Here is a 16988-nt window from a genome sequence, read left to right as displayed (position 1 = left end):
CTCTAAAATTCTTAAAAAAAATCCACGTTACGTGACCTCTAAAATTCTTAAAAAAAATCCAAGTTACGTGACCTCTAAAATTATTTAAAAAATCCACGTTAGGTGGTCTTTAAAATTCTTTAAAAAATCCACGTTAGGTGGTCTTTAAAATTCTTTAAAAAATCCACGTTAGGTGGTCTTTAAAATTCTTTAAAAAATCCACGTTACACGGCTCCTAAAATTCTTTAAAAAATCCACGTTAAACGGCTCCTAAAATTCTTTAAAAAATCCACGTTACACGGCTCCTAAAATTCTTTAAAAAATCCACGTTACACGGCTCCTAAAATTCTTTAAAAAATCCACGTTACACGGCTCCTAAAATTCTTTAAAAAATCCACGTTAAACGGCTCCTAAAATTCTTTAAAAAATCCACGTTACACGGCTCCTAAAATTCTTTAAAAAATCCACGTTACACGGCTCCTAAAATTCTTTAAAAAATCCACGTTACACGGCTACTAAAATTATTTAAAAAATCCACGTTACACGGCTCTTAAAATTCTTTAAAAAATCCACGTTACACGGCTCCTAAAATTCTTTAAAAAATCCACGTTACACGGCTCCTAAAATTCTTTAAAAAAATCCACGTTAGGTGGTCTTTAAAATTCTTTAAAAAATCCACGTTAGGTGGTCTTTAAAATTCTTTGAAAAATCCACGTTAGGTGGTCCCTAAAATTCTTTAAAAAATCCACGTTAGGTGGTCCCTAAAATTCTTTAAAAAATCCACGTTAGGTGGTCTTTAAAATTCTTTAAAAAATCCACGTTAGGTGGTCTTTAAAATTCTTTAAAAAATCCACGTTAGGTGGTCTCTAAAATTCTTTAAAAATCCACGTTAGGTGGTCTCTAAAATTCTTTAAAAATCCACGTTAGGTGGTCCCTAAAATTCTTTAAAAAATACACGTTAGGTGGTCTCTAAAATTCTTTAAAAAATACACGTTAGGTGGTCTCTAAAATTTTTTAAAAAATCCACGTTAGGTGGTCTCTAAAATTCTTTAAAAAATCCACGTTAGGTGGTCTTTAAAATTCTTTAAAAAATCCACGTTAGGTGGTCTTTAAAATTTTTTAAAAAATCCAGGTTAGGTGGTCTTTAAAATTCTTTAAAAAATCCACGTTAGGTGGTCTCTAAAATTCTTTAAAAATCCACGTTAGGTGGTCTCTAAAATTCTTTAAAAATCCACGTTAGGTGGTCCCTAAAATTCTTTAAAAAATACACGTTAGGTGGTCTCTAAAATTCTTTAAAAAATACACGTTAGGTGGTCTCTAAAATTCTTTAAAAAATCCACGGTAGGTGGTCTCTAAAATTCTTTAAAAAATCCACGTTAGGTGGTCTTTAAAATTCTTTAAAAAATCCACGTTATGTGGTCTTTAAAATTCTTTAAAAAATCCACGTTAGGTGGTCTTTAAAATTCTTTAAAAAATCCACGTTAGGTGGTCCCTAAAATTCTTTAAAAAATCCACGTTAGGTGGTCTTTAAAATTCTTTAAAAAATCCACGTTAGGTGGTCTTTAAAATTCTTTAAAAAATCCACGTTAGGTGGTCTTTAAAATTCTTTAAAAAATCCACGTTAGGTGGTCTTTAAAATTCTTTAAAAAATCCACGTTAGGCGGTCTTTAAAATTTTTTAAAAAATCCACGTTAGGCGGTCTTTAAAATTTTTTAAAAAATCCACGTTAGGTGGTCTTTAAAATTCTTTAAAAAATCCACGTTAGGTGGTCTTTAAAATTCATTGAAAAATCCACGTTAGGTGGTCTTTAAAATTCTTTAAAAAATCCACGTTAGGTGGTCTTTAAAAAATCCACGTTAGGTGGTCTTTAAAAAATCCACGTTAGGTGGTCTTTAAAAAATCCACGTTAGGTGGTCTTTAAAAAATCCACGTTAGGTGGTCTTTAAAATTCTTTAAAAAATCCACGTTAGGTGGTCTTTAAAATTCTTTAAAAAATCCACGTTAGGTGGTCTTTAAAATTCTTTAAAAAATCCACGTTAGGTGGTCTTTAAAATTCTTTAAAAAATCCACGTTAGGTGGTCTTTAAAATTCTTTAAAAAATCCACGTTAGGTGGTCTTTAAAATTCTTTAAAAAATCCACGTTAGGTGGTCTTTAAAATTCTTTAAAAAATCCACGTTAGGTGGTCTTTAAAATTCTTTAAAAAATCCACGTTAGGTGGTCTTTAAAATTCTTTAAAAAATCCACGTTAGGTGGTCTTTAAAATTCTTTAAAAAATCCACGTTAGGTGGTCTTTAAAATTCTTTAAAAAATCCACGTTAGGTGGTCTTTAAAATTCTTTAAAAAATCCACGTTAGGTGGTCTTTAAAATTCTTTAAAAAATCCACGTTAGGTGGTCTTTAAAATTCTTTAAAAAATCCACGTTAGGTGGTCTTTAAAATTCTTTAAAAAATCCACTTTAGGTGGTCCCTAAAATTCTTTAAAAAATACACGTTAGGTGGTCTCTAAAATTCTTTAAAAAATCCACGTTAGGTGGTCTCTAAAATTCTTTAAAAAATCCACGTTAGGTGGTCTTTAAAATTCTTTAAAAAATCCACGTTATGTGGTCTTTAAAATTCTTTAAAAAATCCACGTTAGGTGGTCCCTAAAATTCTTTAAAAAATTCACGTTAGGTGGTTTCTAAAATTCTTTAAAAAATCCACGTTAGGTGGTCTCTAAAATTCTTTAAACAATCCACGTTAGGTGGTCTCTAAAATTCTTTAAAAAATCCACGTTAGGTGGTCTCTAAAATTCTTTAAAAAATCCACGTTAGGTGGTCTCTAAAATTCTTTAAAAAATCCAGATTGGGGGTCTCTAAAATTCTTAAAAAAATCCACGTTAGGTGGTGTCTAAAATTCTTTAAAAAATCAACGTTAGGTGGTCTCTAAAGTTCTTTAAAAAATCCACGTTAGGTGGTCTATAAAATTCTTTAAGAAATCCACGTTAGGTGGTCTCTAAAATTCTTTAAAAAATCCACGTTAGGTGGTCTCTAAAATTCTTTAAAAAATCCACGTTAGGTGGTCTCTAAAATTCTTTAAAAAATCCACGTTAGGTGGTCTCTAAAATTCTTTAAAAAATCCACATTAAGTGGTCTTTAAAATTCTTTAAAAAATCCACGTTAGGTGGTCCCTAAAATTCTTTAAAAAATTCACGTTAGGTGGTCTTTAAAATTCTTTAAAAAATTCACACTAGGTGGTATCTAAAATTCTTTAAAAAATCCACGTTATGTGGTCTCAAAAATTCTTTAAAAAATCCACGTTATGTGGTCTCAAAAATTCTTTAAAAATCCACGACAGGTGGCCTCTAAAATTCTTTAGAAAACTCACGTTAGGTGGTCTCTAAAATTCTTTAAAAAATCCACGTTAAGTAGTCTATAAAATTCTTTAAAATATCCACGTTAGGCTGTCTTTAAAATTCTTTAAAAAATCCACGTTAGGTGGTCTTTAAAATTCTTTAAAAAATCCACGTTAGGTGGTCTTTAAAATTCTTTACAAAATCCACGTTAGGTGGTCTTTAAAATTCTTTAAAAATCCACGTTAGGTGGTCTCTAATGTTACTTAAAAAATCCACGTTAGGTGGTTTCTAAAATTCTTTAAAAATCCATGTTAGGTGGTCTCTAAAATGTTTTAAAAAATCCACGTTAGGTGGTCTATAAAATTTTTATAAAAGTCAAAGTTAGGTGGTCTTTAAAATTCTTTAAAAAATCCACGTTAGGTGGTCTCTAAAATTCTTTAAAAAATCCACGTGGTCTATCACATTCTTTAAAAAATCCACGGTGGGTGGTCTCTAAAATTCGTTAAAAAATCCTTGTAGCTGGTCTCTAAAATTCTTTAAAAAATCCACGTTAGGTGGTCTATAAAATTTTTATAAAAGTCAAAGTTAGGTGGTCTTTAAAATTCTTTAAAAAATCCACGTTAGGTGGTCTCTAAAATTCTTTAAAAAATCCACGTTAGGTGGTCTAAAAAATTCTTTAAAAAATCCACGTTAGGTGGTCTATAAAATTCTTTAAAAAATCCACATTAGGTGGTCTCTAAAATTCTTTAAAAAATCCACGTTAGGTGGTCTCTAAAATTCTTTAAAAAATCCAGGTTGGGGGTCCCTAAAATTCTTTAAAAAATCCACGTTAGGTGGTTTCTAAAATTCTTTAAAAAATCCACGTTAGGTGGTCTCTAAAATTCTTTAAAAAATCCAAGTTAGGTGGTCTCTAAAATTCTTTAAAAAATCCACGTTAGGTGGTCTCTAAAATTCTTTAAAAAATCCACGTTAGGTGGTCTCTAAAATTCTTTAAAAAATCCACGTTAGGTGGTCTCTAAATTTCTTTAAAAAATCCAGGTTGGGGGTCCCTAAAATTCTTTAAAAAAATCCACGTTAGGTGGTCTCTAAAATTCTTCAAAAAATCCACGTTAGGTGGTCTCTAAAATTCTTTAAAAAATCCACGTTAGGTGGTCTCTAAAATTCTTTAAAAAATCCACGTTAGGTGGTCTCTAAAATTCTTTAAAAAAATCCACGTTAGGTGGTCTCTAAAATTCTTTAAAAAATCCACGTTAGGTGGTCTCTAAAATTCTTTAAAAAATCCACGTTAGGTGGTCTCTAAAATTCTTTAAAAAATCCACGTTAGGTGGTCTCTAAAATTCTTTAAAAAATCCACGTTAGGTGGTCTCTAAAATTCTTTAAAAAATCCACGTTAGGTGGTCTCTAAAGTTCTTAAAAAAAATCCACGTTAGGTGGTCTCTAAAATTCTTTAAAAAATCCACGTTAGGTGGTCTCTAAAATTCTTTAAAAAATCCACGTTAGGTGGTCTCTAAAATTCCTTAAAAAAACGTTAGGTGGTCTCTAAAATTCTTTAAAAAAATACACGTTAGGTGGTCTCTAAAATTCTTTAAAAAATCCACGTTAGGTGGTTTCTAAAATTCTTTAAAAAATCCACGTTAGGTGGTCTCTAAAATTCTTTAAAAAATCCACGTTAGGTGGTCTCTAAAATTCTTTAAAAAAATCCACGTTAGGTGGTCTCTAAAATTCTTTAAAAAATCCACGTTAGGTGGTCTCTAAAATTCTTTAAAAAATCCACGTTAGGTGGTCTCTAAATTTCTTTAAAAAATCCAGGTTGGGGGTCCCTAAAATTCTTTAAAAAAATCCACGTTAGGTGGTCTCTAAAATTCTTCAAAAAATCCACGTTAGGTGGTCTCTAAAATTCTTTAAAAAATCCACGTTAGGTGGTCTCTAAAATTCTTTAAAAAATCCACGTTAGGTGGTCTCTAAAATTCTTTAAAAAAATCCACGTTAGGTGGTCTCTAAAATTCTTTAAAAAATCCACGTTAGGTTGTCTCTAAAATTCTTTAAAAAATCCACGTTAGGTGGTCTCTAAAATTCTTTAAAAAATCCACGTTAGGTGGTCTCTAAAATTCTTTAAAAAATCCACGTTAGGTGGTCTCTAAAATTCTTTAAAAAATCCACGTTAGGTGGTCTCTAAAATTCTTTAAAAAATCCACGTTAGGTGGTCTCTAAAGTTCTTTAAAAAATCCACGTTAGGTGGTCTCTAAAATTCTTTAAAAAATCCACGTTAGGTGGTCTCTAAAATTCCTTAAAAAAACGTTAGGTGGTCTCTAAAATTCTTTAAAAAAATACACGTTAGGTGGTCTCTAAAATTCTTTAAAAAATCCACGTTAGGTGGTTTCTAAAATTCTTTAAAAAATCCACGTTAGGTGGTCTCTAAAATTCTTTAAAAAATCCACGTTAGGTGGTCTCTAAAATTCTTTAAAAAAATCCACGTTAGGTGGTCTCTAAAATTCTTTAAAAAATCCACGTTAGGTGGTCTCTAAAATTTTTAAAAAAAATCCACGTTAGGTGGTCTCTAAAATTCTTTAAAAAATCCACGTTAGGTGGTCTCTAAAATTCTTTAAAAAAATCCACGTTAGGTGGTCTCTAAAATTCTTTAAAAAAATCCACGTTAGGTGGTCTCTAAAGTTCTTTAAAAAATCCACGTTAGGTGGTCTCTAAAATTCTTTAAAAAATCCACGTTAGGTGGTCTCCAAAATTCTTTAAAAAATCCACGTTGCGTGACCTTAAAAATTTTTTTAAAAATCCACGTTACGTGACCTTAAAAATTTTTTAAAAAATCCACGTTACGTGACTATTTTTCATAAATCGTGGATTTTTGAATAACTATTTTTTCATATCGTGGATTTTTTAAAAAATATTTTTTCATAAATCGTGGATTTTTGAATAACTATTTTTTCATATCGTGGATTTTTTAAAAAATATTTTTTCATAAATCGTGGATTTTTTAATAAATATTTTTTCATAAATCGGGGATTTTTTAATAACTATTTTTTCATATAGCGTGGAGTTTTAAATAAATATTTTTTCATAAATCGTGGATTTTTTAATCAATATTTTTTCATAAATCGTGGATTTTTTAATCAATATTTTTTCATAAATCGTGGATTTTTTGATCAATATTTTTTCATAAATCGTGGATTTTTTAATCAATATTTTTCCATAAATCGTGGATTTTTTAATCAATATTTTTTCATAAATGGTGGATTTTTTAATCAATATTTTTTCATAAATCGTGGATTTTTTAATCAATATTTTTTCATAAATCGTGGATTTTTTAATCAATATTTTTTTATAAATCGTGGATTTTTTAATCAATATTTTTTCATAAATCGTGGATTTTTTAATCAATATTTTTTCATAAATCGTGGATTTTTTAATCAATATTTTTTCATAAATCGTGGATTTTTTAATCAATATTTTTTCATAAATCGTGGATTTTTTAATCAATATTTTTTCATAAATCGTGGATTTTTTAATCAATATTTTTTCACGTTTGGTAGACTCAAATATTGTTTAAAAAGCCACGTTACGCGACCTCTAAAATTCTTTAAAAAATTCACGTTACGTGACCTCTAAAATTCTTTAAAAAGCCACGTTACGCGACCTCTAAAATTCTTTAAAAAATTCACGTTACGTGACCTCTAAAATTCTTTAAAAAATTCACGTTACGTGACCTCTAAAATTCTTTAAAAAATCAACGTTAGATGGCCTCTAAAATTCTTTAAAAAGTCCACGTTAGGTGGTCTCTAAAATTCTTAAAAAAATCCACGTTACGTGATCTTTAAAATTCTTTAAAAAATCCACGTTAGTTGGTCTCTAACATTTTTTAAAAACCCACGTTAGGTGGTCTTTAAAATTCTTTAAAAACCCACGTTAGGTGGTCTTTAAAATTCTTTAAAAAATCCACGTTAGGTGGTCTCTAAAATTCTTTAAAAAATCCACGTTAGGTGGTCTCTAAAATTCTTTAAAAAATCCACGTTAGGTGGTCTCTAAAATTCTTTAAAAAATCCACGTTAGGTGGTCTCTAAAATTCTTTAAAAAATCCACGTTAGGTGGTCTCTAAAATTCTTTAAAAAAATCCACGTTATGCGGTCTCTAAAATTCTTTAAAAAATCCACGTTAGGAGGTCTCTAAAATTCTTTAAAAAAACACGTTAGGTGGTCTCTAAAATTCTTTAAAAAGTCCACGTTAGGTGGTCTCTAAAATTCTTTAAAAAATCCACGTTAGGTGGTCTCTAAAATTCTTTAAAAAAATCCACGTTAAGTGGTCTCTAAAAATCTTTAAAAAATCCACGTTAGCTGGTCTCTAAAATTGTTTAAAAAATCCATTTAGGTGGTCTCTAAAATTCTTTAAAAAATCCACGTTAAGTGGTCTCTAAAATTCTTTAAAAAATCCACGTTAGGTGGTCTCTAAAATTCTTTAAAAAATTCACGTTAGATGGTCTCTGAAATTCTTTAAAAAATCTACGTAAGGTGGTCTCTAAAATTCTTTAAAAAATCGACGTTAGGTGCTCTCTAAAATTCTTTATAAAAATCCACGTTAGGTGGTCTCTAAAATTCTTTAAAAAATCCACGTTAGGTGGTCTTAAAATTCATGAAAAAATTCTTAAAAAATCCGAGTTTGTGGCCTCTAAATTCCTTAGAAAATCCATGTTACGTGACCTCTAAATCCAGTGACCCTAAAAAATGAACTAGTTCACTAACGGGGATATCTCCCACATCAATGAGCGTAACCCGATTTAAATCTTCCTCCATATATTACCTAGGACTATGCGTGGCCTTTAACATGGGAAAATGCCACACCCTGTCCCATTCTTCCTTAAGTAGATTCCACAAACAGATTTAAACACATCTATAGCATATTAAAACTTATATTTATTGTACATTTCAATTTTACTTCATGACATGTCATAACGTGATCTCGTTTATCCTTTAAATCCAAATCCTCAACCGAACAATTCCAATTCAAACCGCTTACTTCCGTTTACGAAAATCAAAAAAGTAATCAAATATATAACCAAAAATATCATTATCTTCATCATCATCCCAATCTTCTACGTCTGCGTCCCACAGAGCTTGGGCAACTTTTTTCATAAGTTCAGGATTCATCATTAGCTTGTCTAGAATTTCCTTTAATTCAGCATCATCCATATCAGTGCCTTTTATTGCATGATCTTTTAACAAAGCCAATATTTCATCTAAAGTTTCTTTCAATTGATCATTTGTTACAGTTTCGGTTGGCTTTTCAATTTCTGGAGAACCATCCACTTGGGGTTGTTCATCCATGTTTTCGTTCATTGGAGGTTTCACGATAGGTTCCATTTGGGGATTCATAGACATATCCATTTGTGGGTTCATAGACATATCCATTTGTGGATTCATGGACATATCCATAGCAGTGTCAGAAGCAGAGGCATCATCGGCGTTATTTTCAACCTCACCCTCAGATGGTGTCTCATCCTGTGGCACAGCTGCAGCCAGACTTAATGCGAACAACAATAGCAAGACACTAAGTTTCATTTTGAGTTTATTCCGAACTTCAAAGTGGTTTAGAACTTTAAATAGTTATTTGAAGAATGTTGTAGCAGTTGGTATAAGCTGGAGTATTTATACGCCATATCCAAGTTCATTTTTTAATGAAAACCATCATATTTTACTTCAATGCAGATAACAATGGAATTTTCAAAATCGTTTTCCTTTAAAACATAAATTTGAAGTTATGTTTTCTGTTTAATCTTTATATTTTTACTACGCTCATAATTAGTTTTGAAGTTTAGCCTAGATACATGGAGTTTATGTGGCCTTTAATTCTAATGTCGGTATGTGATTTCAAATTCCTTCCACAGCCACGCTAAACTGCATGCTGAAAGGAGTACTTCCATTGATTGTAACTAATAAAAAATATAATTAAAAAAATATTTTTTCAATATGTGACTTTTTACAACAAATTTATTTTCAATACCGGGATTTTCTAAACAATAATATATCAATACGAGGATTTTCCAAAAATTAATTTTTTAAATCGTGGATTTTTTAAAAAAAAATATTTTTTCATAAATCGTGGATTTTTCAAAAAACAAATATTTTTTCATAAATCGTGGATTTTTTATAAAATATAAAATAATACGCCGTGTATTTTAAAATTTTTTTTTTCATAAATCGTGGAGTTATTAAAAAAATATTTTTTCATAAATCGTGGATTTTTTAATAAATATTTTTTTCATAAATCGTTGATTTTTTAATAAATATTTTTTCATAAATCGTGGATTTTTCAATAAATATTTTTTCATAAATCGTGGATTTTTTAATAAATATTTTTTCATAAATCGTGGATTTTTTAATAAATATTTTTTCATAAATCGTGGATTTTTTAATAAATATTTTTCATAAATCGTGGATTTTTTAATAAATATTTTTTCATAAATCGTGGATTTTTTAATAAATATTTTTTCATAAATCGTGGATTTTTTAAAAAATATTTTTTCATAAATCGTGGATGTTTAAATAAATATTTTTTCATAAATCGTGGATTTTTTAATAAATATTTTTTCATACATCGTGGATTTTTTTAATAAATATTTTTTCATAAATCGTGGATTTTTTAAAAAATATTTTTTCATAAATCGTGGATTTTTTAATAAATATTTTTTCATAAATCGTGGATTTTTTAATAAATATTTTTTCATACATCGTGGATTTTTTTAATAAATATTTTTTCATACATCGTGGATTTTTTTAATAAATATTTTTTCATAAATCGTGGATTTTTTAATAAATATTTTTTCATAAATCGTGGATTTTTTAAAAAATATTTTTTTCATAAATCGTGGATTTTTTAAAAAATTATTTTTTTCATAATCGTGGAATTTAAAAAAAAAATATTTTTTTCATAAATCGTGGATTTTTAAAAAATATTTTTTTCATAAATCGTGGATTTTTAAAAAATGTTTTTTCATAAATCGTGGATTTTTAAAAAATGTTTTTTCATAAATCGTGGACTTTTAAAAAAAATATTTTTTCTTAAATCGTGGATTTTTTAAAAAATATTTTTTCATAAATCGTGGATTTTTTAAAAAATTATTTTTTTCATAATCGTGGAATTTAAAAAAAAAATATTTTTTTCATAAATCGTGGATTTTTAAAAAATGTTTTTTCATAAATCGTGGACTTTTAAAAAAAAATATTTTTTCTTAAATCATGGAATTTTTAAAAAATATTTTTTCTTAAATCGTGGATTTTTTAAAAAATATTTTTTCATAAATCGTGGATATTTTAAAAATATATTTTTTCGTAACTCGTGGATTTTTATAAAAAAATGCTTTTCATAAATCGTAAAAAAATAATAATAAAAAAAATAATAAATCGTGAATTTAAAAAAAAATTCATAAATCGTGTATTAAAAAAATATTTTTTCATAAATCGTGTATTTTGTTAAAAAATATTTCTTCTCATAAATCACGTTTTCTTAAAAAAAGTTCTTTCATAAATCACGGATTTTAAAAAAATATTTTTTCATAAATCGTGCTTTTAAAAAAATATTTGTTAATAAATCGTGGATTTTTAAAAAAAATATTTTTTCACTTTCATTTTTTCTGTCATATCTAAGGTAAGAAACTAATAAACCGATTTTTGTTGACAAATCATGGATGTGGGGAGGCAAATCACTTTCGGAGATATCACCTCTTAAAATACCAAATTCAAATACATAAAACGCCATCCACTGGGGAAATGGCTATACAAATGTTAGCCAAGACCCTAACCACAACATGAAATTAGCCAATTGGGAATTAGCCAACCTAGTCTCATAATTCCTTTCTAGAAGATCAGTTCGCTATAGAATCTTAAAAATAAGAGACGCTACCAGCTGTTGAGTAATCTTGGATGTTGTAAGTCAGGTTATTTGAAAGAAAAAGTGCCACCTATTGGAGAAACGACAAAACAAAGGAACAGTAAAGACTCTCACCACTTTTCAGACAATTTTTAATGAGACGAAACAATTCTAAACCCAATATGTTCGCAATGATTAGGGAGGCCAGCAACTTTAATGTATCTCAGTTTCAGATATAGTTATCCCCTCTTATACATGTCGATCGAAAAAATGTCAAAACAAGTTAATCAAATCAGATACGCCTTCTACTGGAGGAAGAAGTTTCACCGAAAATACCAATGAATTTCGCCAATGCTAAATTTCTGAAGATACTACACTACCAATTTTTAGAGGGAAAATGTATATTAAATTTGGGAACTACTCTCATCCCAAGCTCGTGATAGGATATAGAAAGTTTTTCAGAAAGACCTCTGTCAGCCTTTCTCCTCTCAAAGCCAAATATTAAATCCAAACTAACACTATACAGTCGTGTAAGTTTGAATTTAATATTCGGATTTGTACATAATTTATAATAAGTTGTTGTTGTTTGGAAATATGCCAACAGTATTGAGGAATATTTGTGGCGACTAGTTTCCTAGCTGCAAAAATCCTAAACAGGTATAACTCTATATGGGAATTTCAAATCGTATAACAGGAGATTGCAGAGGATTTAATTGATACACAAACTGTTCAGTCATCCGAAATCCTGTCTAAAAATGAAAATAAAAAGATATAAAATAAAAACTCCATCTAGTGGATATATTCACAATTCGTTGAAAATTAGTTCGATCTGGTAATTAAAGATTTCCACTTAGGGAATTAGCTATCTTTATAGGAACATGCGATCAGAAGCACTACTGATATCTGAACTCCTTTCAAAAATATCATGTTTAAAAAGCGATATTGTAGAAGGGGACTTGTTCTGAACCCTTCTCAGCAAATATTGTATATAATAAATTGTATTATATTTCGGATTAGATCCCAGGCCAGACGATTAACGTCAAAGTTGGATATTAATCTTTCGTATAATACAATAAATTATATTTATTGAAAAAATCCCAACCGGACGATCAACGTCTAAGCTGGATTATTTCCAATATTTATTCGCCGAGGTAGTGAGGAAAAAAACAATTCCGCTTTATTTTCAAATAGGTCTTTATTCGTCAATAGTTGATGAGGAATGACATAAAATAAAACATTGTTCTGCCTTATATAGGTAAGAAAATGAGTACGAAATAATAGAGTTGAGACTAAAAGTAATGAGAGTCACAGTAATGAGAACATAAACATCAATAATTGCAAACAGAGTGAGAGTATTAAAATAAACTGAGTATTAATTTGAGTATTGATTGAAAAAATTACACTATAACTCTTTTGAGTAATAAATTGAAATATTCTGAGTGATGTATAGTCACAAGAGAAAAGTAAATAATTTTTACAGTAAGTGGCGAAAATAGTCACACAATGCAAAAATAATCGAAATGATATAAATACATAATAACAAAACAATATTAATGTAAAATAATAAAATAATATTGCTGCTAAAATATGCGGCTGCTACAATATCATATCATCGGTTCGTAAAGCCATCTACTGTTGAAAGTGCCCAAAATATATTTAGTAAAGACCTTAACCACTGCTACACTTCTCGTAGCACAGGCTATAATCGACCGTGACAAACCACCAAATGGTATTTTTCTTTCTTCCAACGTTAGATAGCGTTCCATTATTCTAACTTTTTTGCTTTAATGGTTGTATATTGAAGTATCCATTGCAGTGAAATAGACAATTGCCATTTTCGTTATTATTGTGATAATATAAAGTAAACTTTTGCACTGTTTCAGAACCTGTTAGAATCTTCTATTTTAGTATTTTTTTTTTTTTTTTTTTTGTGAAAAATTTATAATGGAAAAATAGTCAACATTTCAAAAATAGTAGACTTTTTCTGGAATTTGTATACGTTGCCAAAATATTTTGCGTCGAATATTATCTAAGACCACCTCCTTCTAAAGAAGAACTTCATGGTATTAACGAGACATTTATGTTTTACTTCATTTAGCGGTTTGATGATTTCAACAAGAGAATTTATTTCGTATTTGGAATCAATGCGATCAGAAATTCCATTCATACCACAATTTCTCCCAAAGAAATAACATCGTAAATTACAACATGATCACAAACGACATCTACTTTACAATGTGTCTTCACTTGAATTAGTAGAGACCACCACCAGAGCAGTAGATATGTGGTCACTTACAAGAGTTTTTACCTACTGTTTAAAGGGGCTGAACTAAAATTACCACAGACACTATCCAACGGTCGTAGGATCCCATTATCATGAAAATGTATAATATTCACTTTATAACAAATAACATTTATATATATATTGTTTAATAATTTAAATTCGATCTTTTTATTACTAATTTCTAAATAAAATCAACTTATGATATGTGGTATGTTAATAGAGGAGTTCCGCCTTTCGTTAATACACTTATATCATTAATTATTTTTTGTCATAATAATTATTATGAATTAACAATAATTAAACATTTCTTGAAAATTATAAAATTCAAACAAATTTCTAATGGTTTATCAATATCCGAAGAACCACTCATGGATGAGTCCATTGGAGAATCCATTGGTGTTGGCATGGGAGAATCCATTGTCAAATCCATGGGAGAATCAGGACGAGGCGAATCTACCGCGGCAGCATCTTCAACCCATATTTCCTCACCTGGTGCATCTTCTTGTGGTGCAGCAGCAGCCAGAAATAATGTAAGCAATAATAATATTACATTAGTTTTCATTTTATTTGTTTAAATTTTCAAGCGGAACTTCCAGTTGTTGATGAAATTTCAACAGCTATTTAACGAATGTTGCAGCATTTAACCTTAGCTGAAGTATTTATATATCCGTAGCAAAGTTAGTTTTTGATAAACAAAAAGTTGACTGCAGTTAAAAATGGAATTTTGAAAAACTAATTTTCTTTAAGACATAAATTCTAAGTTATGTTTTTTCTTATCTTTATAAATAAAAACATAAGTTAGCTCCATAAATTTGTAAAGTTTTGAGGTAGACGGCATATATGATGAACTAGAGGGCATAGACGAAGTTGTAAAATTAAACTATATTTGAATACATACATACAAGCCAATGAATTGGTGGTGATAGTAATACAACTTAGTTTTAGAATCTTGGTCAAATTAGCAAAGACACTCACCATTACTCAATTCAGTTGTGATATTTGTCAAAAGATTATAGATTTGTATGGAAGAGGATTGAAACAAGAGAAAATCAACATTGAAAATCAATTTATAAACGTTGATCACATAGGTCTTACGTTAAATTTGCAGGCCTAATAGCAGTGTAATGTGAATGATTACAAACGCCATCTTCTGGAGAGATTAGACATATTAAAATTACCAAAGTTCCTAACCACAAAAAAGTAATTTTAAGACATTCACTGGACTTTAATAAATAACTTCCTTTTGGGCTTAGGAGCTATAAAGGAAGAGAATTCGGAATTAAAACTCCGTCGATTAGATTAGAAGAATATCACAAGAGTATTGACATTAATCAGGAGAAGTTTGGATTAAATTCATCATAATGACATTCACTCCAAAGCCAGAAATATCAATCTAGATGTTTCTCGGAAATACTTTCGGCTCGTCATAATTTTGCATGTTTTACCATAGAGGAATAAGTTCCAAACTAGATTCTTAATTCTTTTCTAGAACATTAATTCGCAACAGAATATCAATGATTAGAGATTCTACCAGCTCTTAATTAATCTTGGATTTGGTAAGACAACTTATTTGAAAGGAAGGGCGTCACCTACTGGAGAAACGACAATACAAAATGACAGCAAAGACTCACACCACTTTTCAGTAAATTTTAAATGAGACGAAGAAATTATCAGCCCAATATAATCTCAATGATTAGGGACGTCAAAAACTTTAATAGATAGATAGAGAACATATCGATCGAAGAAATAACAAAACAAGTTAATCAAATCATATACGCCATCTACTGGAGGTAGAAGTTACACCGAAAATACCAATAAATCTCACCAATTCTAAATTTCTAAAGATATTACACTACCAACTGTTAGAGGGAAAATGTATATTAAACTTGGGAACGACTCTCATCCCAAGCTCGTGCTAAGATTTGAAAAGTTTTTCAGAAAGACCTCTGTCAACCTTTCTACTCTCAAAGCCAAATATTAAATCCAAACTAACACTCTACAGTCAAGTTAGTTTGGATTTAATATTTGGATTTGTACATAATTTATAATAAGTTTTTTTTTTGTTGTTGGAAATATGCCAACAGTATTGAGGAATATTCTTGGCAACTAGATTCATTCCAAAGCCAGAAAAGTCCATCTAGATGTTTCTCGGAAATACTTTCGGCTCGTGATAAATTTGCATGTGCCTGATTACAAATGCCATCTACTGGAGAAATCGACTACAATAAATTTATCGAAGATCTTAACCACAGCAAACCATTAGACAATTGCGTATATCTCCTGATTGCATTTTTAACACTACTAAAATTAAATTACTCTTCCATCCCAATAATTGAATTAAGAAAATCCCTTGATTACTCAGTATGAAAAAAATCTACCAGAAGGTCCTTCCAAATGCAACATTCACATAAGAAAGCAGCAGTCAATTGGCTACCAGGCTGCCATATCGAAATACTTGGGACTTGTAATAAATATGTATTCGGAAGATTACAAATGCCATCTATTGGAGAATTTTAATATCTATCGAAAATCCAAATGGCGTTCGAAGGCATGTTATATTTGTAATTTAAAGAATTATAAAACAATGACAATCCAGTCCGAAATAATACATCCAAACGTTCCCTGATACCTCAACTACTCATCTAAAGTATACTGATAAGGTTTATGCATCAGCTAGCTATCTTGCACCATCTGGCGGAAGGAATGCATATAGAAGATTAAAAAATTATATGTCCCCATAAGACTAATTAATGTAATATAAGTTATGAAATTATGTCAATGAAATAATTGCATCTATGCTGGTTTAGAGCTTACAAATCCACTATAGACCAGATCCTTTACTTTACGTCCAATTTGGGAAAAGACTTAGGATGAGACTTAGGATGAGAGAATAAGGTAGTAAATTCTGTTTTTGAGTTCAAAATTTGAATGACTTCAAAGCACTAGTAAAACATATCCAACAGAAGCTTAGGTTAGTGCCGGTAAATCTGCATCATCGTAGAGCTATAAGATCTATCTACCAAATCCACCAGAGATTATTTTAAAGAAATGGAAAACATGGACCTTTGTTGATCTTTCAAAAAATATTCTAAAAAAAATCGACATTAATGGCTCTGATGATCTTTCAAAAAATATTCTAAAAAAATCCACATTAATGGCCCTGATGATCTTTCAAAAAATATTCCTTAAAAAATCTACGTTTACGACACGTTTATGAGTGTGATGATCTTTCAAAAAATATTCCTTAAAAAAACCATATTAATGGTGAACTTTTGTATAGGAAAAGTCATCTCCGGTGAACTTTTGTATGGGAAAAGTCATCTCCGGTGAACTTTTGTATTGGCAAAGTCATCTCCTGTGAACATTTGTATGGGAAAAGTCATCTCCGGTAAACTTTTTTATTGGAAAATTCATCTCCGGTGAACTTTTGTATGGGAAAAGTTATCTCCGGTGAACTTTTTTATGGGAAAAGTCATCTCCGGTGAACTTTTGTATTGGAAAAGTCGTCTCCCGTGAACTTTT

At 29.5% G+C, this 16988-nt stretch overlaps 1 protein-coding gene across 1 annotated transcript in view; it reads right to left on the bottom strand.

Moving 5' to 3' along the window:
- The window catches only part of loh (thrombospondin type 1 domain containing lonely heart), a 276194-nt gene that overhangs the window by 88553 nt on the left and 170653 nt on the right, over positions 1-16988 (bottom strand). The window lies entirely within an intron of this gene.

Source organism: Musca autumnalis, unplaced genomic scaffold (assembly GCF_047663935.1).
Source record: "Musca autumnalis isolate F117 unplaced genomic scaffold, ASM4766393v1 scaffold_2, whole genome shotgun sequence".
NCBI classification, from domain to species: Eukaryota; Metazoa; Arthropoda; class Insecta; order Diptera; family Muscidae; genus Musca; species Musca autumnalis.
This window is presented reverse-complemented; position numbering and strand designations above follow the sequence as displayed.